General features: G+C 43.6%; 1 protein-coding gene and 1 long non-coding RNA gene across 2 annotated transcripts in view; one reads left to right on the forward strand and one right to left on the reverse strand.

Annotated features, from left to right (window-relative positions):
• Ptprn2 (protein tyrosine phosphatase receptor type N2) overlaps positions 1-27,535 on the forward strand; it is a 790,024-nt gene that overhangs the window by 5,440 nt on the left and 757,049 nt on the right. The window lies entirely within an intron of this gene.
• Positions 15,228-19,951, reverse strand: LOC116080322. The gene is made up of 3 exons (XR_004114395.1): positions 19,810-19,951; positions 17,912-18,059; positions 15,228-16,474 (listed from the first exon to the last, which is right to left on the reverse strand). It is a non-coding gene; the product is annotated as an uncharacterized LOC116080322 (long non-coding RNA).

The raw sequence follows: 27,535 nt of genomic DNA on the forward strand, positions 1-27,535 counted from the left end.
AAAAAAAAAAAAAAAAAAAGAAGGCCAGGCTACGTAGCTGTGTTCCCTACAAGTAAATTGGCTCACCAGTACACCCCTACTTAGTCTCTGAGGCATTGACATTTGCCTCTCCTAGGCACACTGCTTGATTTGGGGAGCAAGGGCTATTTCCTGTCAGTTCTAGGGAATAACTTGTGGTTCTGTGAGACAGGATCATGCTGAGGGAGAATATACTCAGAGTTATAAAACACATTGTTGAACTTTGCCTTCAAAATTTAGTTTTAAGAATTCCAGGGTCAGGAGAAATGGCTCAGTAGTGGGTTTTGATTACTAGTCTTGTAGAGGACACAAGTTTGGTTCTCAGTGCTACATTGGGTCCCTCATAACTGCTTGTAACTCAGGATCTAGAGGCTCTGACACCTCTGGTCTCCACAGAACCTGTACTCATGTTTCCATACTTATAGACACACAATTAAAAAAATAATCTGCCTTTAATCCCAGCACTTGGGATGCAGAGGCAGGCAAATTTCTGATTTTGAGGCCAGCCTGGTCTACAGAGTGAGTTCCAGGACAGCCAGGGCTACACAGAGAAACCCTTTCTTGAAAAACCAAAAAAAAAAAAAAAAAAAAAAAAAAAAAAAAAAAAAAGAAAAGAAAAAGAAAAAAGACTCCTGGTTTTGAAAGAGAGAAATTACCATATGTGGGGGTGAGAATGGCTCAGTGGGACCTTGCCACACAGTCATGGACTGAGCTCAGACCCTCACAATTCATGTAAATGCTACATGGTTATAGTGGTGCACCTATGATTCCAGTGCTCAGAAGGCAGAGATTAGGGGTCCCAGCACATGCTGGCCAGATAGACTGGCTGAACCTGCAATCTCCTCAGCGTGAGATCCCATCTCAATATTTAAGGTGGAGAGTGATCAAGGAAGATATACAACATTAACTTCTGGCCTTCATAAAATAGTACACAAATGTGCATGTGCATCCCCCACATGCATCGTATGCATGAGAACATGCCCATGTGCACACACAGAGACATTAAATACACACACACACACACACACACACACACACACACAAATGTGCCATGTGGGACTATTGGCTTTCTTTAGATCTACAGTACTGTATAGGTACTCGGGCTACTACAATAGGACCAGCTGACTCAAGGTCCTGTCACCAGGACATTCCTGCCATAATGAACCCTTGAACTGAAAGCCAACATAACTCTTCCTTCCTTAAGTTGCTGTTGTCAGGATATTTTATCATGACAGATAAGGAACTAGCACAGGTGATGAAGGAATGTAACACAGGTGGGGAAAGAATGTAACACAAGTGGGGAAGGAATGCAACACAGGTGATGAAGGAATGTAACACAGGTGATGAAGGAATGCAACACAGGTGATGAAGGGATGCAACACAGGTGATGAAGTAATGTAACACAGGTGATGAAGGAATGTGACACAGGTGGGGAAAGAATGTAACACAGGTGGGGAAGGAATGCAACACTGGTGATGAAGGAATGTAACACAGGTGATGAAGGAATGCAACACAGGTGATGAAGGGATGCAACACAGGTGATAAAGGGATGCAACAACAGGTGATGAAGTAATGTAACACAGGTGATGAAAGAATGCAACACGGGTGATGAAGGAATGTAACACAGGTGGGGAAGGGATGTAACACAGGTGATGAAGGGATGTAACACAGGTGGGGAAGGGATGTAACACAGGTGATGAAGGGATGTAACACAGGTGATGAAGGGATGCAACACAGGTGGGGAAGGGATGTAACACAGGTGATGAAGGGATGTAACACAGGTGGGGAAGGGATGTAACACAGGTGGGGAAGGGATGTAACACAGGTGGGGAAGGGATGTAACACAGGTGGGGAAGGGATATAACACAGGTGATAAAGGGATGTAACACAGGTGGGGAAGGAATGTAACACCGTTGGGGAAGGAATGTATTGGGGGACAACGGTGGACCTGTAATGTCACTCACTTGGGCCTCCTTCCTATCCTAATGGATATCTCCAGAGTTGGGGAGAGTGCCTGTTATATGACATGTGTCCTCAGAACTCTGTCTTCCACAAGAATATGTAGCTCCAATTAAGTAAAGAAGGCTGCAGCTTTTGCCCCATGGCCCTTGAAGTGGGACAAGCTCATCTATCACCCATCTGTGGGGTGTTTAGAATATATGGGCCACTGGTAGAGCTGGTCCAGGGCATTGCCAAAATGCTCTTTGGTCAGGTGTGGATTTTACATTTGGTTTTACATTATTTAATAGGTTCAAATACTTTTCTTGCTTTCAGAAGTTTTGATATTGAAAATATGTGGCTTGCTTTTGAAATGTTCAACCTTCCCATAGTGGCAGGAATGAAAAGGAAACTTACAAAGTAAAGTATCTATAAAGCTGGTTTTCCAAACACTTGCTGTGTTTCCATCAGATGGCACACAAACTCCAAGGGCACCTATGCATTCATTCTCAACTTTGTAGAGGACAGTGGACAACTAAAAGGATTACCCTAAGCCTGCTTGCCACCATGTATCAGGCTCAACCCCCTTAGTCTCACATGTTCCCTTATCATACTCCTTATTCTGAAGTGTACAGAGAAGACAGGTCTAATAACTCCATCCTGCCACATAAGAGTTTTGACCTTCAAGCCCTGGCTGATCTTCTGGTTTCTGAGCAGAGTCCTCCCAGACAGCTCTAGGGTATGTCAGGAAATGGTTGGAAGGACTCTAGAAGAGAGGCGAAATAGCTTTGCACTAGGAAAGTGCACTTCCTGGGCAGTGCAGGCCAGTCCTGGCTTAGTAGCCAAGTACATCAGCTTGTGTGTGACAGAGCACTTGCTTCTTCTGGCTGTGACCTGCTGCTAAGGCTGGCAGAGGCGGTGGATGCTGTGTCTATTCTGGCAGTATGGTAATGCAGCCCCTGGCAGCACCTAGGCTAAGGTGTGACTTGAGGCCAACTCAGCTGCCAGCATATTTTCTGAGTTAGTCAACAACGGTACAAAGTTCAGGAGAAGTAGCCTGAGTGTCAGTCAGAGGGCTTCCTACCTCATGTCTACTTCTACCAAGAGCCCTGGAAGTTTTCTTATTTGCTGGAAGCTAGCTGTAGTAGAGCTAATTTAGCCCTACCCCACCAGCAGTGTAGAATCCTAGTCAAAGATGGGGTTGAAAGTCACCATGAGACACAGAGCTCCAGGAAAGTTTGGGAGGCCTCTCTGTCTCTTTATACCTGAATTCTCATCTGTCTTTTTTTCAAGCCTCAACTGCCTCAATCTGCATCATTATCCCTACTTACTTAATATGATGTTGTCAAACCTGTATTATGGCACTGGCTCCTCACCCCAGGCTTCCCATGCCTATACCGCACATCTGCATCCTCACTCCAGCCTCCTGGCACCTGTGTCTCCCCTCCCCCAGTCTCTTCACCCTTCATTTCCACTACAGCCTCTTCACTCTAATCTCCTAAGCCTTTACTCTCACACCTGCATTTTGTGTGTGTGTGTGTGTATGCATGTATGTTCTCTACATCATGCTCACACCTGTTTTATTATGGTTCCTGGTACTTGGATCTGTAAAATAGGCAATGTTGAGTTAGATAATTGGGCTGCAGACATTGTACTGTTTCACTGAAATGAAAACTATATTCTAGCTGGGCATGGTGGGACACTTCTTTAATACCAGCACTCAGAAGGCAGAGGTAGGTAGGTCTCTGTCAAGGCCAGCCTGGTCTACATAGTGAGTTCTGGGATAGCTACATAGTGATACCCTGTCTCATAAACAAACAAACAAATAACAAATAAATATACAAACACACACATACACACATAAACAAATAAATAAAATAAATGTATAGTCTAATAATAAGACTGCAGGTGGAATTTGCAAACATGGTGTGGCATGTAGGATGAGTGATGGGCACAAATTTATAAGGGATAATGTATAGCACAGGATGGACCTTGAGTGATTGTCTTGTTTCTCAGCCTAGAGATCTTAGCATACTGTGCTTGTATTTGAAACCAAGAAAGATGGGAAGGCCTTCCTTTATCCTCGAATGCATGAAGCAAACACCCCATTCTTCATGTTCCAGGAGGGCTACCTGAACGTAAGATTTGGAAACTGCAGTCCCCAGAAGTCTGAAGAGTTACTTCTAGAAGCTCTGTTTTTCCAGCTCATGTGGGAAGTTGGTGGGCAGATGCCATGGAATGTTGTCATTGGAGACTTCAGATGAATTAACTGTCAGGATTTTTGCAAAGACATTATCATTACATCTTAACTAATTGTGGTAATTTATATTTTAAAGCAGTATATTTTAAAAATAGTTGTCCCCAACTAGCATGCAGATGTGACTGAATTGCCAGATGAGGATAATGAGAGGTGATAGTCTCTCTTGGCATATATTTCACATCATCAACAGCTTAAAGCTCTTTAATATAAGAAATATGGCTTCCTTGATGGTTATGCAAATTTCTCACAATCTTGAGTTAAAAATACAGCAGATGAGGATATAAGAGTATACTGTCTTTATTTTTAATGTGCATGCATGTTTTACTTGCATGTATATCTGTGGCCTACACAAGTGCCCACAGAAGCCTGAAGAGGGTATTCGATTCTTTGGAACTGGAATTACAAACGGTTGTAATCCAACATGGGAGGGAGGTGTGTGTGTATGTGTGTGGTTGAAGTCAAACCTTGGTCCTCTGGAAGAGTAGCAAGTACCCTTAACAGCTGTCTCAAGCATACCATCTTTGCAGATAAAACATTTTCCTTAAAATCAGTAAACACTTGTTAAATTCAAATTTTGAAATAATTTTATAAAAAATTTACTTTGAAAGAAGTATATTTGACATGTCTAGGTTGTAGTGTTTTTACATGCTCTAAGGATGGCCTCTCAAATGATCTACAGATTTTCTATTATATAACCTAGCCTGGCTGTGTTTGCTATGGGTCACCAGTGGAGGCAAGAGTACTTGCTGGCCATTCCTCAGATGTAGGATGGCACGGTGAGGGAGGTAGCCCACTGGGGATCTATTGGGGTGTCAGTTTCCTGAGCACAGCTCTAGATTGGTCTCTGTCCCTGCTTGTTGCTTCTTTCCTTCTACATCCAGCCTTTATCTTAAAGCAATAAAGATGAGGGGTCAGTGTCTACCTCCCTCTCCTGACACACAGGAACCCTTAGGGTTATAGAGACAAGGTATTCATGGATGGAAGTAGTGTAGTCTGGATAAGCTGTGCCTAGTCACCTCTTTCTGTCCTCCTGACTAGTTGTGAAGATCTGTGTTCTGTTGCTACTAGCCAGTTTGAGTTGTACATGGTCTACAGTCATGTCTTTGCAGCAGAGACACAAATGAGGCTATGAGTTAATGTGCCAGTGGCATGCTGGGATGGGTGGTGGACCTGTGATGTGGGGGCTGGGTAGATTCAGGCCTAACTCATCAAGAGTTATTTTCTCTTATTTTCAAAGTTGTGTCCTGGAACATGTTAAACAAAGAAAGAAACAATATTGTGTGCGTGTGTGTGTCTGTCTGTCTGTCTGTCTGTCTGTCTGTCTGTCTGTCTGACCCACATGTACATGTACACACACAGGTATTCATGGAGGCTAAGGTCAACCTTGGTTGCTGTTTCTCAGATGTTGTCACTGTGTTTTTTTAGACAAGGTCTCTCTCTGGGATCTGATGTTCACTTTTAGGTGAACTTAGGCTTTGCTGGCTACTGAACTCCAGGACTCCACTTGGTTTACAGAAACCAAGGGTTACAGAAATCACCATGAAGCCTGCATTTTCACATGGCTACTAGGGGCTGAACTCAGGCTTCACTTTACCAACTGAGATACTTCTCCAGCCACGGACCAGGTCACTTTTAAGTAGAAAAACCGTGGTTCTCCATAAAGCCTGAATTTTTAGTGTAGTCTGGCAGGAATCATGTTCTCCATGTCCTCGTAGTTATCTCAAGTCCTTAGTGTGTAAAAACGCCAAACTGACTCTCCCTAGTCACTGTGACGGTGACAGCGCACAAACCAGATAACTAGAAGTGTATGAATTACATCACTGGAAACCCTTGTATACAGCTCATCTGATAAGTACACGGCTGAGGACAGGCCAGGGGAAGTCTGTTCATTAAAAATATTGGAGTGGCAAGGGACAAGGCAACACCAGAAGCTTGCAGTGAAGCCCAGCTTGTCATTTCTGTTTAGTGTTTCTGAGAAGTAGGATGTAGATCTTGAAGAATTTCTTGATTTATTGCTATTCTGGGAAAGTAGATATTTATATGGCTATTATACCTGTTCTTATTCTTCATAGGTTTTTAAAAAGATTTATTTATTTATTATTTATTTTATGTATATGAGTACACTGTACAGATGGTTGTGAGCTTTCATGTGGTTGTTAGAAATTGAATTTTGAGGACTTCTGCTCACTCTAATTGGCCTCACTCGGAGACCCTGCTCGCTCTGACCCAAAGATTTATTTATTATTATACATAAGTACACTGTTACTGGCTTCAGACACACTAGAGGGCATCAGATCTCATTACGGTTGGTTGTGAGCCACCATGTGGTTGCTGGGAATTGAACTCAGGACCTTGGGAAGAGCAGTCAGTGGTCTTACCCGCTGAGCCATTTTGCCAGCCCTCTTCATAGGTTTTTAAGTGAGTAATTCTTTTAAGGTATGAGCAAATGATATAATTTACAATATCAGTCAACATAAAATGGTAAAGAGAGATATGCGTGCTCTGAATAGGCACTGCTAAATAATGTATAACATTGTTCAGTGATTAAACACTTATTGTAGGAACTCTGAAAGAACATCAGATACATAGAGTTTAAAGTCAAGTAATATTGGGGAAAGGAATGTTCCAGATTGTTCTAAGTAACCTTATATAAAATGACACACTTAACTCCAGACCTAAAACCTCCCCTTGAACAGCACAGGCACACTGCTGTCATGTTCCATGTGTTAGACTTCTTTCAGAATACTAAACAGTACTGCTTTCCCAGGCAAAATAAATGAAGAAGTGAGGGGAAGGTACATTTGTAGAAGGCATGGCAGGTCACTTCAGTTTGTAACCTGGAAGGGAGGAAGATCTGGTCCTGGAAACAATCACTCCTTTTGAATAAGCTGGTGGTTCCCACTTGAGAGGGCTGAGCACTGAGCAGGTATGGGGAGCAGAAAAGCCCCTCAGTGTCCCCCACTGTGCAGGATGAACCTGTGAGAACTGTCTCATAAAGAAGCTGGCAAAGCTATGGGGAAGGTTCTCTGGAGCAGAATGAGCTCTCTGAAACAGAATGATGCCATTTGTGCTGTGGGCTCTCAGTGTCCTCTGAGATAAGACATTGCATCTCAGAGAGAAAGTCATTAAAACACAGGAATTCCACCCTATAGCAAAGCTCATTAAGCTCAGGAAGTAAACAATACAGTAGCTTCAGGAGTCACCAAACTGACCCGACCCTCTAGATCTCTTCCTCTCTGAGCGTGTATATGGATGCCCTGTAGAGTCTACACTTGAAGAAGCATTAGGTGGAAAGAGGAATTAAGCGCCCTTGTTGCTAGTTGTGGGTCTAGTTGGTGGAGTTTTGTTCCTGTCTGGTGTGTGTGGTGGAGCAGAGCCAGAAAGTATGTGCCACTAAGTCCTCTCCTCTATGTTGGTATCACCAGCCTGTGACTTTCTTGCCTGGAGTTGAGTTAAGCTGACTCTTGACCTCTTACATCTTGTCACAAGCTGAAGAGAACCATGAGTTTGAGTGAATGTGGGTTGTCCGTCTTTGTGAGAATAGCATACTGCAGCCTCCTAACAGAGCTTCAGCTTTTGCTGCCATATCAGATATGCCTGGTGATAAACTGTCAGAAGCATGGCCATATTTGTCATTTTCCACAATGTCAGAATTTATTGAATCAAAATAAACTCACAAATTTCTTGTTTTATTGGCTGTAATTTGCCAATTATTTCCAGCTTCCCATAATAGCTGGCTCTTGGCAAGCATGGGTTATTTTATTCCAATCTTTTTTAAAAAATCGTGTTTTATTTTCAACTATGTTTTAGGTCCTCTGCAAGAGTAAGCAGTATGGAGACATCATCTCTTCAGGTCATATTTTAAAAGTTTATTTCAATTTTAATTTTGTGTTTATGTTTGTTTCTGTGTGGGCATGTGTACTTGTGAGTGTATTTCTATTCCTGTCTTAACTCTCAGGCTATACATTATACATCATACAATGAATTTGTTGGGGGGGGGAGGGGAAGGAGGGAGGGGGAGTGGAAGGGGAGGGAGAGGGATTATGATTCTAAGAGTGTCTTAACCACCTTTTGGCTCAGAAAATGTCAGAGAATGAGATTTATTTATTTGGTCTGGGATACAGTACAAACCATTCAGAAAATATAAATGTACATTCTCAAGTCTCATAGCTGTGCTGGCAACATTAGTGGTCTATAGTGTACACTCGTCTTTCTTTAGAAACTGGCTTCTCTAGATCAGTGTAGTCACTTACTGCTGGAAAACAAAACGTGAAGCAATTTTAATGCTGAGGTTCCCCCGACACAGCTCTATGCCTGGTAGTGGACTTTGAGATTTGATGACCCTTTCCATAGACAGCACCAGAGGATCTGGCTGGATGTTAGAAAATTTACAGTATGTTAGTGAAGAGGAGGAAGCAGTGGACTGTGGGTGTGTGGGTCATCCTTTCCTGGAGGGGTTACCAGTCCTAGGATGCATGGACAGGGTTCATGCTGTGCCTCAGGCCTGAGTGGGGAAGGTACAGGGCATGTACAGGGTGGCTGTCATGGAGATATAAGCTGGTACTGGTAGCTCCATTTCCATAAGGATTAGGGCCAAAGGCCTGAAGGAATTCTTCAACAGCAGACAGTGTCATGAATATGCTATGCCAATAATACAGAGCGGCATACTTGTCTTTCTACAGTGTCAGAATCTGTCAGGTCAGGAGGTTTACAAGCTTCATCATTGTCATTAAACCAAGAACTTCTGGAGTCCCTTGGGACAATTATACATTCTTTGTTCCTTCAGTCTTACTCACTGGTGTCTATAACAGTCAAGTCATACTTCAGTTACATCCAGGTTACAGAAAGTTGGAAGAGGATGAAGAGGTCATAAAAGTTAAAATCAAGCTATCAAGCAAGCAAGCAAGCAAACTAGCTACAAAGTCAATGCAAGTGGCCAGGTATTGATTTACAAACCAATCATGGCAATGTTGAGGCAGAAGTTTGGGTTACATTGAAGTGACAATATTGACAGCAGACAGGATTGTGCCTCACTGAGTCCAAGGATGGTTGCAGTGTGTTGTCTGAAGTTTCCTGAGCAGAGTCTGTGACTGGAGCAGTCCATGGGAGAGTGATGGTTGATTGTCTGCCCACCTCTGGTGCTTGTTTACTTCTACAGCCAACTTGACTCAGAGATGTGCTGGTTTTCTGTCTCACTCCCTTTTAGCTATGTTATCTGGGTATAGAGATGTAAGAGTAAATATCAGGAGGATATTTGCATCTGTAGAAATTTCATTTAGTACCATGGTTGCTCCTATCCACACCAGCACCAGGAATCTGCTGAGAGGAAATCAGAGCTTTGACACATCTCTTTCTTCTCACCACAAAATAACAGTACCACTATTCCATGAACCAGATAATCAGCTCCATAGAAAAACATGTTTTTAGTAAATGAACCAAATATCGTATGGATTGGGGCCTTCAGGCACTGTTTGGCAGACATAATGGGCAGACCCTTCTCTTAGAATCTCCCCTCCTGAGTCCTTTCCTGCCTTCAGAAGATCACCAAGGCCTTTCTATCCCAGTGCTCTCTCAGTGCCTGGTTTGGTGACCATGGTTAACTCACTCGGTGCTAGAGGAATTTATGTGTCATGTGCACTGATCTCGGTTTGGGAAGTTCTCATCTGGCTGTGTGAGAAAAGTCTGGTGAATGACTGTGGGGTGAGAGGCTGACATTTTCACCAGGGGGGCAATCACTTTGCTTTTTGAGAATTATGGACAAAGAAAGGAGCAGCACCCCTCAGGCTGACTCTTCTGCAACCCGTGAGAGATGCGTTTCATTTGGTGCTCTGACAGCGAAGTAGAACACACCACAAACATAGCATCCCACATAATCCACCAAAACCACAGGGAGCTGGTTAGAAACCAACCCTTCCTCAGTGGAGGGGCAGGCCCAGTGTGAGCACTGCCTGCTCTGTGGGGGCTGTCTGTGGATCCTGGTCCCTGATGCTGGTGTCTGTGGAACTCACATTACAAACTGAGTCTCAGCCTCTGTGGATTGTTTCACATCACTATGAGGAAATTCTGAAGATGAGAAACTCACAAAAGAGAAAGTTAGAAGGAAAAACTCTGAGTGGATTGCAGGGGAAGACAAGAGTGTCTATGATCTTGTGAACTGGGTGGGGGGCAGACAAGTGTGTCTATGATCTTGTGGATTAGGGGTACAGAAAAGTGTGTCTATGATCTCATGGGTTAGGGGGGCAGACAAGTGTGTCTATGATCTTGTGGATTGAGGAGCAGACAAGTGTATCTATGATCTTGTGAATTGGGGGGCAGACAAGTGTGTCTATGATCTCATGGGTTAGGGGGCAGACAAGTGTGTCTATGATCTTACCCCACTCTGCATTTACTGACTGCACAGTTGGTAGACTGCCTCACAGACATGAAGTAAGATTCCTAACTTACAGCCTAGACCTCACAGTAGTGGCTGAAACTGGATTGCCCTCTCTATGGATTTCATCTGGGTCTGGAATCTCTGTGTCTACTTCTCTAGATTCCTGTTTTTCACTTGCAGAGTTCTGGTTCTACAATGCTCTAATATCTGGCTGAGCAGCTAGAAATATCCAGGGCTGCAAAAAATTAATAATAGTATAAATATTAAAAGAGACATAGGAGGAAACACTTGGAATATGCTGCAGTTTGAGGTAGCAGAACCAGGATAAGAGGCCAATGGAGTGTGTCTGCTGCTAAAGGATGCAGGTGAGGAGATCTTAGAAAAGATCCACCTGAGACTCTCACTTTCCTTATCACAAACTGAAGGAATGAGTCAGGAATGTATGGACGGCCCAGCCACACCTGAAGCTTAGCAGTCCAGAATGTTCCTCTAGAGAAAGGCTGTGAGCTTACTCAGTGGTAGAGCTCTTGTCTCAGCCTGTGTGAACAGCTGTGTTCCTCCAGGTATCTCTAGAAAAGAGTTTTCACCAGAGGCTGGATTGTCCTGGCTGTCCCCTCCATGAGACACACAGTGGGTGAGACAGCAGCATTTCCTGGAGGAAGCCCTGTCCTCCTGCACACTTGTGCTTAGGACTGTCTGCTGTCTCTTCTTCCACACCAGGGTTGCAGAGTTGCAGGCTGGGTTGATGATTAACTCAACCCCTGTGTTAATGAGGGTTCATTTTCTAAAGGAATAGAACTCTCTCATTCTTTCTCTCTGTCTCATTCTCTCTCTGCGTCTCATTCTCTCTCATTCTCTCTCTATCTCATTTTCTCTCTCTTATTCTCTCTCTCTCTTTTCCTATGTGTGTGCAAACATGCACACATGTATGAGCATGTGTGTATGCCTGCATATTTGAGTAATGTTGTTACCCTTTTATTGATGTGATAAAACACCATGGTAAAGATAACTTATAAAAGAAGGCATTTAATTTGGCTTAGGGATTCAGAGGATTAGACTCTATAATGGCAGAGTGAGGATCAGCTGAGAGCTCACATCTTTTTTTTTAATGCTCTTTTTTTTCTTTTGTTGGATATTTCCATTTTCCATTTACATTTCATATGTTATACCCTTTCCAGGTCTCCCCTCCAGGAGCCCCCTTCTCATCCTCCCTCCCCTACCCCTTTGAGGGTGCTCCCCAACCCACCCATCCATTCCAGTCTTCCAGCCCTGGCATTCCCCTACACTGGGACATCTAAGCCCCTCAGTCCCAAGGGCCACTCCTCCTACTGATGTCCAACAAGGCCATCCTCTACCCATGGCTGGAGCCATGAGTCCCTCCATGTGTGTTCTTTGGTTGGTGGTTTAGTCCCTGGGAGCTTTTGCTGGTCTGGTTGGTTGATATTGTTGTTCTTCCCATGAGGTTGCAAACCCTTTCAGCTCCTTCAGTCCTTTCTCTAACTCCTCCATTGGGGATCCCATGCTCAGTCCAATGGTTGGCTTTAAGCATCTACCTTTGTATTTGTCAGCTGTGGCAGAGCCTCTCAGGAGACAGCCATATCAGATTCCTGTCAGCAAGTACTTCATGGCATCCACAATAGTGTCTGGGTTTGGTGACTGTATATGGGATGGATTCCTAGGTGGGGCAGTCTCTGGATGGCCTTTCCTTCAGCCTCTGCTCCTTACTTTGTCTCCATATTTGCTCCTGTAAGTATTTTGTTCCCCCTTCTAAAAAGCACTGAAGCATCCACACTTTGGTTTTCCTTCTTTTTGAGCTTTATATGGTCAAATATATTTATATTTATAAGATACAATGATCTGTGAATTGTATCTTGGGTATTCCAAACTTTTGGACTAATATCCACTTATCAGTGAGTGCATACCATGTGTATTCTTTTTTGACTGGGATATCTCACTCAGGATATTTTCAAGTTCCATCCATTTGTCTAAGAATTTCATGAAGTCATTTTTAATAGCTGAGTAGTACTCCATTGTGTAAATGTACCACATTTTCTGTATCCATTCCTCTGTTGTGGGACATCTGGGTTAATTCCCTCTTATGGCTATTATAAATATGGCTGCTATGAACATAGTGGAGCATGTGTCCTTATTACATGTTGGAGCATCTTCTAGGTATATGCCCAGGAGTGGTATAGCTGGATCCTCAGGTAGTACTATGTCCAATTTTGTGAGGAACCTCCAGACTGATTTCCAGAGTGATTGTACCAGCTTGCAATCCCACCAGCAATGGAGGAGTGTTTCTCTTTCTGCACATCCTCGCCAGTATCTGCTGTCACCTGAGTTTTTGACCTTAGCCATTCTGACTGGTGTGAGGTGGAATCTCAGGGTCGTTTGATTTGCATTTCCCTGTGACTAAGGATGTAGAACATTTCTTTAGGTGATTCTTGGCCATTTGAGTTTCCTCAGTTGAGAATTCCCTGTTTAGCTCTGTTCCCCGTTTTTTAATAGAGTTATTTGGTTCTCTGGAGTCTAACTTCTTCTTTTTTTTTAAAAAGATTTATTTATTATATGTAAGTACACTATAGCTGTCTTCAGACACACCAGAAGAGGGCATCAGATCTCATTACAGGTGGTTGTGTGCCACCATGTGGTTGCTGGGAATTGAACTCAGGACCTTCGGAAGAGCAGTCAGTGTTCTCAACCGCTGAGCCATCTCTCCAGCCCCGGAGTCTAACTTCTTGAGTTCTTTGTATATATTGAATATTAGCCCTCTATCGGATGCAGGATTGGTAAAGATTTTTTCCCAATCTGTTGGTTGCCATTTTGTCCTATTGACAGTGTCTTTTGCCTTACAGAGGCTTTGCAATTTTATGAAGTCACATTTGTCAATTCTTGATCTTAGAGCATAAGCTATTGGTGTTCTGTTCAGGAAAATTTCCCCTGTGCCCATGTGCTCAAGGCTCTTCCCCACTTTCTCTTCTGTTAGTTTTGGTGTATCTGATTTTATGTTGAGGTCCTTGATCCACTTGGACTTGAACTTTGTACAAGGAGATAAGAATGGGTCAATTTGCATTTTTCTACATGCTAACCGCCAGTTGAACCAGCACCATTTGTTGAAAATGCTGTCTTTTTTCCACTGGATGGTTTTAGCTCTTTTGTTAAAGATCAAGTGACCTTAGGTGTGTGAATTCATCTCTGGGTCTTCAATTCTATTCTATTGATCTCCCTGTCACTGCACTAATACCATGCAGGTTTTTTTTTGTTTTTTTTTTGTTTTTTTTTTTTTTTAAATCACTATTGCTCTGTAGCACAGCTTGAGGTCAGAGATGGTAATTCCCCCAGAAGTTCTTTTATTATTGGAAATAGTTTTTGCTATCCTAGGTTTTTTGTTATTCCAAATGAATTTGAAAATTGCTCTTTCTAACTCTAAGAAGAATTGAGTTGGAATTTTGATGGGGATTACATTGAATCTGTAGATTGCTTTCGGCAAGATGACCATTTTTACTAAATTAATCCTGCCAATCCTTGAGCATGGGAGATCTTTGCATTATCTGAGGTCTTCTTCGATTTCTTTCTTCAGAGACTTGAAGTTCTTGTCATACGGGTCTTTCACTTGCTTGGCTAGAGTCACACCAAGATACTTTATATTGTTTGTTACTATTGTGGAGGGTGTTGTTTCCCTAATTTTGTTCTTAGCCCGTTTGTCCTTTACTGGCCTATGTCAGCCTTTTCTACTTTGGAACCTTTCTCATGGGATAGGTGTCACCTCTAACCTCTGCAGAGATTCTCTCAAAGCTTCCATCCTCACTGTCTGTTCCTTTTATAGCACAAGGCTCCCACATGTCCTGGTCAGCCTCTGTCTCCTCAGGCGTATATACTTCCTCTCTGCTAATTAACTTGTGGCCTCACTGGGGACCTGCTTGCCAAAGTCCTTGTGTGGCAGGAGCCTCTATGCCTGTTAATGAGCAAAATCTAGAGGTCTGGACAGACCTGACAGGCTTTAGCTTTGACATTTTACATGGCAACAATAAAAAGCTTTCCCAAAATAAGTGTGCCTGTGTAATAGCTAATAGATTTTGTGTGAAGTGTAGAAATGTTAACCACATTTAGCCTTGTCAGCCTGTTGGTCACAGTAATGAGGTGTGCAGTAGAGGAATTCTCTAGCTAGATCTGGTAGGCAATATGGACCATTTAATCATGGGAAGATGTGATGTTAGCTGTGCTGTACTTTGAGAACCATGAGATTTCCTCTGATTTCTAATTGTCTCCATGCACAGACAGAAACTGAGAGTGTGGGGAGCTGAAGCAGAAAGCAGCAGCCAACTTCTAGGGAAAGGGTGTTCTTATACCCACCTCCCACCAGAGCAAGCTAATGGAGATAAAAGATCTTTTTCCTTTAGACTTCTTTGATAGAGGAAGTTCAAAACCCAGACTGCTCTCCAACTAAAGGCTAGGGTGCTGTGCTGTGTCTTAGAGCTGGGGGTTAGGTCAGCCAATAGCTTAAACAAATGGCCTAGGGACCAGAGGACGTCCTAGTCACCATGAGCCCCTCTCTATTCTTTCTTCCTTGGGAGCTAACACTTAAGTTTTTCTATGCCAGTGCGACCCCCGCTCCTACAAATTTATTCATAATAGATATGCTTTATTTATTTTATTTATATTTATTTATTTATTTATTTATTTATTTATTTATTTAAAGAAAAAGAAATGGCCAAGATTTAGAGCAGTCCCATGGTCAACACCTAGGCCTTGGGCATGATCTGGGGAGTGCTGTTCAGCAATTCTGTGTCTTGGTTTGCTCATGTATGGTGTGGTAGCAATGCCTGCTCAGATAAATCTGTTTCTCCTTTTCATGTGGAGAAAGCATGTCAGGGTGACAAAGGATCCCATTCCATGGATGTTCCTAGGTTTCCTGTTTGTGGTAAGGTGCTTAGATCTCAGCCAGAGTTTGAAGTCCCAGTCAGGAGTCTGCAGTATAAAACCAAGACCTTCTCTGAGATTCTGAGGGAAGCCACTGTTCTGGTAAAGCATGTGTTCTCATCTTGGTGCTTTGCCATGGAAGTGCTAATGTCAGATGGCATCTGTAGTCAAGAGTCCCAGGTGTATTCCTGAAAGACCCATCTCTCCTCAGATGGATCCTGTCATTTTTGGTGTGGCTGCATATAATGCTGCTTTTCCATTCTGTTGTGATCACATGTCTGTGTGACTGCCATGGGGTGTGTGGATCACAGCCCAGTACTATGTATGGGCGTGTGAGAGGTTGCGGATAGGCCTAATCTGACCCTGACTACAAGGGACATGGAGGCCTGACTCAGATCTACGTCATGTCTATATGACAACATGCCCTTTGAACCTCGTGGTTTTGTAGAGGCGTTTCTTGGGTATCCTGTTTACTCTGTCCTTGCCTTTGTTCCCAAAGAACAATTTCCTGTTTCAAATTATACTTTCATTTATTTAATGTGTGTGTGTGTTTTGAAGAATGCTAGTCAGTTCTTCTTCCCGTGGTCATGAAGTGTGTTTTTTTACATGGATCAACGCCACACAAACTTCTTCAGGCTTCCAGTAGTATATTGGCTTTGCATAAGAATAGGAGCTGCTGCTCTTAAGTGCTAAATGGTCTATTAATAATAAGTGATGTTAACATGGCTGTTTATGCTGGAGACAAGCAGAGTCTGACTGTTAACATGGCTGGCTCTGGGGGTCACTGCATTCATCTGCATCCACTCGCTGCTTGGGTTGCAGTTCGTCCTTATGATTTTTCCCACATAGAGAACAGATAGAGGACAGGGCTGGCTGTCCCCTCTTCCTGTTACAGTGTCTCCTAACTTCAAGGAATGGCATCCGGGAGTAGTGCCTTCAGGAGGTGATAAGCTCTGAGGCTGGGCCTGTGATGAAAGAAGTACCATTCAGGATTGCAGTAAGTTATAGGGAGCTGCAGACTCTTCACTTCAAGGAGGGCAAGCACCTGACCTCCACCTCCAGTCTCCAGGCATGACATATATCTCAGCTCCTTCCTTCCTTCCTTCCTTCCTTCCTTCCTTCCTTCCTTCCTTCCTTTCTTCTTACTTTTTATTGATTCTTTGTGAATTTTACATAATGCACTCCAATCACACTTATCTCCCTATCCACTTGTACCTACCCTTTACTCTTGTACCCCTCAAGGGAAAAAAAAAATGTTGTAGAAGCTATAGCATGTCACAGTGTGTCCCACAGTATATCCTTTTGTTCACAAATCTTTACTTGCAAATGTTCATTGCAGTGAGTCATTGGCCTGGCCCAAGGCCTCTGACTTCTGCTACACTATAAATGCTGATTCTCACTGAGACTTGTCTCCAACATCCTATTGCCCTGTGTCTCGTCTGCCTCAACCAGCAAGAAAGATGCAACCCAAGCTCTTCCTTCTAGCAGTTTATTCAGGAACTTTGTAAAAGTTTTCTCCCTCCTGCTTCTCCCTCCTGCTCCTCCTGCCTGCTTCTCCTGCCTTCTTCTGCTGCTGCTACTTCTGTTCTCCTTCCTTCTGCTGCTCCTGCCTCTCTGGAGCCTTTACTTAAGCCCCGCCTTCCTGCCATCTAAGTCCTGCCTTCCGGCCTACCCTCAGCCGTTAAGTACTCCCAAGCTTAGCCAATCCCAATGGGCCACATGGCAAAAGCGGATAGGTCACCAGATGTGGAAGCAACCAATGGCAGCAAGCTTAGCCAAATGAGGGCTTGTTTATGAGACCACTCACTCTCAGGGCACAGCTGAAAACGCCTCTCCACAGTTCCCCCTTTTAGTTTTTAAACGAAACAGGCAAGAGTAGAGGTCTAATCTCTGATGCTGGAAACAGGGACATTGTACTGATCCTCATTTAGGTGTCATCCACCCAAAGAGTACCAGACCATCCAATACCTTTTTCTCAGAGACTGGGTCTGGGGTACCAACCCGCATGCAATCAGACGTGCTCTTCTCGGGGCCGCTAGAAGGTGACCCTGAGTGCAGTGCTTCACCTTGCAGCCTGAACGTGACGATCATTTTTGCATGACTGCCAGCCATGCCTGGGGAGACTGTCCTGCCTCAATGGCCGTAAATGCTTGCACAATCATGGCTGCATTCCTTCTCTGAGTGAACCTGATCCTGCATATATACCACAGGCCCACAAGGCAGACCAGCAATAGGAGACCAACCAATCTAAAGGCAAAAATGGAACATCTAAACTTAAAGATCACGGGATGCTCTCTAAAGAAGGATAATAAAGGATGCTTGGGATAATGATTATCTATTAATCCTGCAAACCCACACTGAAGGATGGCCCAATCATCAATGGTACCACACAAAACTTTAACCTGATGAACAGAATATGGGACAATAATCTTGAAACTCTCTCCTCCTCTTCTCTAAGTCTTCTTGGATCATCGGATCCCCCCATCAATCTTTTTCAGGATATTCATTGTCGATGACAGGGGGAATCTTCATTCTTTTTTCTTGATGACTCTGTGAAGGAAGCAGAAGGAGGGCTCTCAGGGCTGGAAAGGTCCCTGGAGTGATTAATATTGTCATCCCCCTGTTGGGGCAAGTATTTTATGTCTCTGGCTGGTATCCAGATTGGTCTTTTCTCATTTTTGGGGAAAACACAGCCAAACCCTCTTCTAGCTGTCAAGAGCGGGTCTGGACCTCTCCAAGCTCTGGTCAGTGGGTCTCTCCACCTGACCCATTTAGCCCAGCAGGCATGGGAAAAGGTATCAACAGATACAAAAACATATTTAAGCTTTCTAAAAGAAGAATGATGAGTAACATCTATCTGCCATAAATGGTTGGATCAAAGTCCACGAGGATTGCTCCCCAAAGTCTGGAGGGGAGGCACCTGGAGGAAAAGTTGGCAAGACTTGCATGTGTGGGGACAATCCTTTTAAGATCTTTGACTGGTATATGGGGGAACCTATAACGGAGGCCCCTCCAGTTAGTATGGGTCAAGAGGTGAAAGTGGGTGGTCTCCGAGACAGTGTGACATTGGAGTCCAGATGTGGCCTGGTCAGCCAGGCTGTTTCCCTTTGACAAAAAGCCTAGGAGATTTTGGTGATCTCTGAGATATTGAATATAAATAGGGTTTTGTCTTTGTCTAAGGAGGGTACATGCTTCAATCATCAAAGGGGATATTGGATTAGAATCTAGCCTAATATGGGCTTTAGGCAAACTGGGCAATAAGTTAACCACATATAAACTATCTGAAAACAAATTAAACATATTAGGGATGGAATCCAATGCCATCACTACAGCAAAGAACTCTTTAAATTGGGCTGACCCCTCTATCTCATACACCTTAGAACTAACAGGTCCAGGTTCATCATTTTTCCCAAAAGAGGGATAGACGACCACTGAGGATCCCAGTCGCCCACCATCAGTAAAGACCTTGGGAGAATTAGGATCAGGTTTAGATAAAAAGAGTCTGGGAGGCTTCCACTCTAACCTAGAAAATGGGCTCATCCATCTATGGGGACCAAAATGGCAGTTAATCTCACCCAGGAAGCCTTTGAGGGCCAGGGCTATATGCTCATTGTTTCTCTGTAGCCAGGTAAAATTAACCATCCTGAAGGGAGTAACTATAGACTGAGGATTTGTTCTAAACAGTCGAATTGAAACATTTCTTCCCTTAAAGATACAATGTTGGTTCTGTTCCTCCTGCACTCCACACTCCTCCTGGTAAAAGTGCATCCATTTAAGGAACATGGGTGAGGGGAACACAGCCTTGACCATTTCCTTCCAATCTCTGAGGGTGAGAGCCTGGTGGGCACAGCCCTCAAGGATGGTCTCTACCCAGGGTGAATGAGGGCCATCCTCTGCCACTGCTTTCTCTAGTTCCCTAAGGTCTTGGACTTCCCAGGGATATCAAGCTGCTGCCAGGGTTAACATTAACCAGAAACAGGTGGCTAGTATCTCCCAAGCTGAATTCCCCCACCCCTGCATAGGGCTGCGTGCTGAAGGCAGCAGTTGAGGGGAAACCTGAAAGGAGAATGCAGCTTTCCCCTCTTCCATGGCCTTACAACAGCACTGATCTTCCAAACAGCTCCTAATGAGCTTCCACACAGGTCTTAACAGCTCTTGAAGAGTCAGAAAAATTGGGTGCGATTCTGAAACACCCATGGTTACTTTTGTTACCCTTTTTTTTTTTTTTTTACTTTTCTTTTACTTTCAGTTCACTACTTCTTATAGCCTCTACTTCAGAGGTCCTTATTGTTCCACTTACCTGGGAACTTACCAAGCCCGCTACCCTGACTGCAAAAGGTTCTGAGTCTCAAGAGGTTTCTCCTTCCCTGTCCGGGCCTCCAACTGTTACATCCACCTCGACCAGCAAGAAAGACGCAACCGAGGCTCTTCCTTTTAGCAGTTTATTCAGGAACTTTGTAACAGTTTTCTCCCTCCTGGTCCTCCTGCCTGCTTCTCCTGCCTTCTTCTGCTGCTGCTACTTCTGTTCTCCTTCCTTCTGCTGCTCCTGCCTCTCTGGAGACATTACTTAAGCCCCGCCTTCCGGCCCACCCTCGGCTGTTAAGTACTCCCAAGCTTAGCCAATCCCAATGGGCCATGTGGCAAAAGCGGATAGGTCACCAGATGCAGAAGCAACCAATGGCAGCAAGCTTAGCCAAATGAGGGCTTGTTTATGAGACCACTCACTCTCGTGGCGCAGCTGAAAACGGCTCTCCACACCCGTGTGTCATGAAGATCCTTCTGCTTTGGATCTGCAGGACCAACTCACATGCTCCAGAAGTTCATAGATGGGGTAGATGTTGGGATTGGCCAACTCAAAGCCCTAGATCTAGGCCTGGGTGGTAGCTGAGCTGGTCAACTCGTTAGTTCTCCAGCACCCACACTGCCAGGGTGAGCTCTCCAGCACTGCCCTGGCTAGCTCACCCAATGCTGCAGCCAGCAAAGGGCAGAGCTAGTTCTTCTCTCATGCCTTCAAGGCCAGCTCACTCAAGCCCAAGCCAGCAGGGCCAGATCTATTGTGCTGCCCAGGAGAGGTACTGAAGACCTACGACTTCATGTATCCCTCCATCTCAGAGCTCCCTCGAGACCATGGGGCTTCAGCCAGTGTAGGTGACGAGAGGGCAAGCATGGTGGTGAACTGAGGTCTCTGAAGGTCTTATTTAGGCATTTACCTCTGTGCAAAGCATCTTGCCTGCTGGAGGACTCCATGATGTGATGTGCCTTGTCACCCTAGCATTAGTGTCAGCTATTGTAGTAGACTGCCCTAACCAGGCACCTTGGAGGCCTGAGGTATTGCCTAGACCACACTGGATAAGGAGGTGTGAGTCAGAATCAGAGTGTACGGAGGGTTTTGTAAGGAGAATGAAATCCAACTCTAGCTGGTCTTTTTAGTCTTTAAGAAGTTTCTTGCTTCAGTAAGACCATGTATAACTGCCAGGGCTGCTGGCCTGCCAGAATGGTTCTGACTAAAGATCCATCTGGTGTGTCTACCAGGCTCATCCTCTAATCTCATTCCTGAGGCCACTGGGTGTTCTGTGGCAACAGACATTACAAATTCATAATTTTGAAGAATATTCTGTAGAGCAAATTATTTTTAATATAAATGTATGTAGTAACTTAGTATGGCAGCTGTATTTCTTTATCCTGGCTAGTTTCCAGGATGAAATAAAAAGATTAATTTTAAAGATTCATCTCAGTACATGAGCAGTCTATCTTAATACCCTAAAATAATCTGGCTACCTTCCAGCCATGATTCCAATAGTACTTGCAGTTAGGCCTTCCTTGGTGGCTAAACTCTCAGAACTTCTTCTTCCTCCTCATGGCTAGCCTGAATCTCCCTTCCTTTCTCTTCCCTTCTCCTGCCTGGCGGAAGTCCCACCTGATTCTCTCTTCTACCCAGCCACTGGGTGATCAGCATTTATTGACAAGGCAGAGAATAAGTGGTTAGAATTGTTTACACACAAACTTGAGATGAGATTCTTGGCATAAGCATTACAATGCCATGTCCAGTCTGAAACAAGATATGAGGGCAGAGAAATCAGCATTTGAATAATACACGGACAACCTTTACACAGTGCACAGAATCAGTATGCCTATAAAACCCTGAAATGTTCACTAGACTCTGATACCTTCTGGAGTGCTCTAGCTTCACTGAACTATAAGCAGTTACTTAATGCCCTGCTCTGTGTAAAAGTTCTGTATTTCAACCTTCACATTTGCATGTCAACCTTCCTCTGTCAAGGCTTTGGCACTGGTCACTCCCTTCCTAGTCCAGGCCTACCCCATCGATCAGAGTCTATTGTTTTATTTAGGATTCTGGGAAGAAGGCCCAAGGCAATCAGGGCTCCTGCCAGAGCTACCAGGGCTTGTGATGCTTAGGAGCTTGGCCCCCAGGCCTGTTCAGACTCAGGTGGCTCTTGTCTCTGCAGAGCCTGGAGAGCCACAGAGTTATTAGCAGAGGAGTAAATCATGCCCCTGGAAGCTGCTGCTTAATCACAGACACTGTGGGAGCCTTCCCCAGAGAGGCATTGGCATAGTTAAACATCCGTTTGGCACCAAAGGCTGCCTGTGGAGCAGGATGTGGTTGCTTCAGCTGTATCTGGGAGATGGGTGTGGGCTGAGAGATACCAGACCAGGAGCAAGTGAGGGAACTCCATCACCCATCTGATCTGCAGTCACCTGATTAAAAGATGACCCAAGAAGAACTTGACAGGAGTTGGTAGGGCTCACCACATTCCAGACAAATAAAACAGAATGTTGTTCTGTGAGGTTTGTGTCTGTATATGCTTGTCTCTGTGTATTTCTCTGTCTATATATCTATGCATGCCTATCATTGTGTGTCTGAATGTCTGTCTATCTACATGTCATTGTGTATGAGTGTGGGTGTATTTATTTCTGTGTATCTGTCTTTGTGTATCTGCATGTCTGTATGCTCCTATTTGTTGGTGGGTGTGTGTTGTCTCCATATCTGTGTGTCCATGTATGTCTCTTTGTGTTGTCTGCATGTCTGAGTATGTTGTGTGAGTTATATGTCTGTTCTTGTGTCTATGTATATCTGTTTATCTATGTGTCTTTCTGTCTGTCTGGGTATGTAGCAGGAGCTAGAACAGGTGTAGTCCCTTAGGAAGTGGCCATTACAGCTATGAGTCAAAGTATGGAGGCCAGGCTATTTCTATTATTGTCATTGTGATAAATGCTTAAAAGATTAATTTGAAAGAAAAAAAGGATTTATTTCAGCTCATGGTTTCAAGGATGGTTAGATGCATTGCTTTGAGCTTGAGATGAGGCAGAATATCATGGTAATGGAAGCATGTGTCAAGATTCCTCATCTCATGGCATCCAGGAAACAGAGAGAGAAAGGAAGTAGGCAAGATCTGTCCTTATAGGGCATGTCTATGCTAACCTACTTTTTCCAGTGAGGTCCCATCCCTTATTTATACACCAGTAATAATACCAATAAATTATGAATCCATCAAAGTATTGATCCTTTGGTGAGGTCAAACTTCTTATGGTCTCATTACTCCTCAGTGATTAAAATTGCCAGCTAAGAACTAAGTTCCCAACACATAAACCTTAGGGGACCCTTCATATTCAAACTGTCAGGTGAGACTCTCAGCCCCTCCATTGATGAATAACATTTCCAGACAGGTATATTGTGGACTTCCTTCTATCTTTGCAAGCGAGACCAGGCACCATAGACACTGGGCCTGGCTGGTCTGCCCCGTGTATGGGAATACACATTGCTTGAAAGACAAGAACTCAGAGCTTTCAATTGCCTATCCTCAAATCATGTCAAGTTTGAACCAGACAACACTGAGTCCCACAGACATTCTGCCTCTCTCTGGCCTTCTCATTCTATACTTGGACTTCCTATCCACCTATAGCTGATGTCACTAAAGCCTCGTGAACCCAGCATCTAACATGGACCTGATACCCTGGGAAGTTCTGCCAATGAGGTGCGTGGGGAAACTCAACAGATGGGAGGGTCTGTTTTATTAAAGATCAAACTGGGCAGTGGTTCAAACTATATTCTTCCAACACAAGATGGTACAGAATATACGGTACCATTCCAGAAGACAGGAAAAGGAACATGGTGAGGAAATACTGGACTAAAGTAAGACCAAAACCAAGCAGGGCAAACTCCAAACTCTGACTTAGATGGCTTGCCTGCTATCCCACTCCATCCAGCTTTGCTAACTGTAACACACTTTTCTCTTTTGGGATGATTCTATACCCTGTCTGTTGCTCTCCGCAGTAGGCATCTCACAGTTCTGGCGTCTCCAATATCTTAGAGTATCTAACACAATTCACGCTTCACTTTTACAGCTTCACACAATGACTTCTGTCCAGGTGGGGACTTCCCTACCACCAGCCTGGCTTTCATTTTCTTTCCTTACCTGTAGAGGAAGAGTCTACAACCCTTTTCCCATGTCCTCTGACTCTTAAATCCAGAACCACCATGTGGCTGGAGCTGCCAAGTTCTGCTTGTTTGGGATGGCATCTGTCCCCCTCCTGGGATTACATTTAAGTAGTCCTTGACTTGTTGATACTTTGTAGATGAAGGCCCTCTCCTTTCTCAGTTTGCTGGATTAGATGGTGGGGTCTTGCCCTGAGGTACCACTCCCTCTGTTCTGTTCAGCATCAGGATTTTCTTTCGGTTTCTCCTTTCCTTGAGCACAGGACTTGGCTCCTACATTACATTTTATTCTCTCTCCTCTCCCTCTCCTTTTCCCTGTCCCTGTCCTTGTTCCTCTTCCTTTCCCTTTCCCTCTCCCTCCCTCTCCTCCTCAAACTTTACATTTTTCAAAATTTATTTTTTTATTCACTTTATGGAGTGGAAACCCCTCTCCTTCCTGTCCTCCTAGTCTTGTTTTAAGAAATCCCTTCCCCTTACCCCTCCTCTTCTCCTCAAAGAAGGGGAAGCCCCCTTGGATACCACCTCACCCTGGGACATCTAGTCCCAGCAGGATTAAGAACATCCTCTCCTGCTGAGGCCCAGCTAGACAATCCAAGTAAGGGAAGGAGATCCAAGGCAGGCAAAGAGTCAGAGACAGCCCCATCTTCAATTGTTAGGAGACCCCACATGAAGACCAAGCTATACATCCACTACAACTGTGTAGGGGGCCTTGGTCCAGCCCCTGCATGACCTTTGGTTGATGGTTCAGCCTCTGTGAGTTCCTATGGGCCCAGGTTAGTTGACTTTGTAGGTCTTCTTGTGGTGTCCTTGAATGCTTTGGCTCATTCAGTTCTATCCCTCTTACACAAGACTCCCTGAACTCTGCCTGATGTTTGTCTGTGAGTCTCTGCATCTGCCTCCATACACTGTTGAATGAAGTCTCTCAGGAGACAGTTATGCTAGGTTCCCATCTGGAAGCATAGCAGAGTATCATTAATAGTGTCAGGGGTTGGGTCTCAAGTTAGGGTTGTCATCAGTTGGCCATTTCCTCAGTTTCTGCTCTATCTTTATCCTTGCACATCTTGTAGGCAGGACAGATTTTGAGTTGAAGGTTTTGTGGATGGGTTGATGTCCCCCTCCCTCCTCTGGAAGGTCCTACCTGATTGCAGGGGTTGGCCACTTCAGTCTCTATATCCCCTATTGGTAGTAATCTCAGCTAGGGTCACTCCCAAAGACTCCCCATATCCTTCCCCATCCCAGCATTCCAACTAGTCCCAGAGATGCCTCCCTCCAATTTCCATTCTGACTCTCAGCCTCTTCTGCATCCCTACCTGATTGTCATCCCTGTTCTTCTCCTTATCTCCTCTACCACAGGATATGGAACAAGAGGAACACTCCTCCATTGCTGGTAGGAGTGGAAGCTTGTACAGCCACTTTCAAAATCCATTTGGTGGTTTCTCAGAAAATTGGGAATAGTTCTACCTCAAGACCTAGCTATACCATTCCTGGTTACATATACTCAAAAGATATCCCACCATATCACTGGGACATTTGTTCAACTATGTTCAAAGCAATTTCATTCATAATAGCCAGAAACTGGAAACAACCTAGATGTCCCTCAACTCAAGAATGGATAAAGGAAATGTGGTATATCGACACAATATAATACTATTCAGCTATTAAAAACAAAAACATCATAAATTTTGTAGGCAAATGCATAGAACTTGAGAATATTATCCTGAGTGAAGTAACCCAGAGCCAGAACGACACATATGGTATGTGCTCGCTTATAAAAGGACATTAGCCATAAAGTGCAGGATAACCTTGCTACAATCCACACACTCAAAGAAACTGGATAATAAGGAGAGCGCAAGGGAAGATTAATAAGTCTCATTCAGAAGGGGAAACAAAATAGTCACCAAACTGTACATTTTGTGTTTTCCTTGCTGCACTTGCTCCTGTTCATTATAGTTCTGCATAAGGGTTTTCATGAATAAACATGAGACACAGTCAATACTAGGTTGCTTTGAAATCTCCTATGCCTATGACATTAATCCCAAGAATTTCAGTTTAGCCTCAAAGAGTTTTGGGGGTGTTTTTTGGGGGAAGGTTGGTTTTTTGAGATAGGGTTTCTCTGTATAACATCTCCTGAGTGCTGGGATTAAAGTCATGAGCCACTACTGCCTGGTTCAGTTTCCTTTTTGAGGGTAGAAAACAACCATACTCTTAGCCAAAATATCACAATGGCCTCCAGGTCAGCTGGTAATATTTTTCCCATCTGAAACCTCTTGAGTGGGGCTTCCATAGTATGCATTAACCTCAGTTGTACCATCTCCCATGTTCCTACTGGTATGACCCAGTAAGCCCTGCTTATAGCATTCAACCACATTCTAGTTAAAAGTTTTCATATTTCTACAAACAATAGCATGGTTAGGCCTGTCACAATAATATTATAGTCCCTGGTACCAATTTCTGTCTTAGTTACTATTTTATTGCTGTGAAGAGATACTATGACCAAGAGAGCTTATAAGAGGAAGTATTTAATTCAGCACTTGCTTAAGTTTCATATGGTTAGTTCATGAACATCATGGCAGGGGCACAGCAGCAGGCAGGTAGGCATGATGCTGGAGTTCACATCTGATCCTTACGTTTGAGGAAGGTGGGGAGTAAGAGAGAGAACACAAACATGAGCCTGGGCCTCACATGGACTTTCAAAACATCAAAGCCTACCCCCGCTGACACATTTCTTTCAATAGAGCTATATACACTTCAGCTAAACCACATAGCTAATCTTTCCCAAATTATTCTGCCAACTAGCATCCAAGGGTTCAAGCATATGAGCCTAGGAGGATTATTCCCACTCAAACTACCATACTCACTAAGACTGTAAGGTAGAAAGTCAACATAAAACTACCATACTCACTAAGGTTGTAAGGTAGAAAATCAACATAAAACTACCATACTCACTAAGGCTGTAAGGTAGAGAATCAACATAAAACTACCATACTCACTAAGGTTGTAAGGTAGAGAATCAACATAAAATTTAGTAGTTTTTTAATAAACACATGATACATTTATTAAAAAGGAAATTAATAGAACAATCTTAATAGTTACAAAAATGCTTCTGAAAATAAATTTAACCTAGGAATAAGATGTTCTCTACAGATAGAAATTAGCATTTATGAAAGAAGTTAAAGAGGGTATTACAAAGAGCCCATATTCATGAATGGAAAGAATTGATATTATTAAGAATGTGCATATTACCCAATGCTGTCTACAGATCAAATGCAATTCTTATTAAAATATAAATTTTTATATTTATTTATTTTTCACATACATTAAAAAAAACAAAATTTACATGGAAACATAAGGACCCCAAATAGTTAACTCTGAGCAAAGCCACAAAGCTGGAGGCATTGCAGTTCCTGATGTGAAAGCATAGTAGAAAGTTGTTGCAACCAAAGCCCCATCTGGAAGTGACATGAGTCAGAAATAAGTCCGTGTGTTTACAGACAAAGGGAGTAAAAATAAAGACTGACTGGCTCAGAGAATTGTTAAATACAACTTGCTTCTTTTTTTTTTTTTTTTTTTT

The sequence above is a fragment of the Mastomys coucha genome, unplaced genomic scaffold (genome assembly GCF_008632895.1).
Source record: "Mastomys coucha isolate ucsf_1 unplaced genomic scaffold, UCSF_Mcou_1 pScaffold6, whole genome shotgun sequence".
In the NCBI taxonomy this organism is placed as follows: domain Eukaryota; kingdom Metazoa; phylum Chordata; class Mammalia; order Rodentia; family Muridae; genus Mastomys; species Mastomys coucha.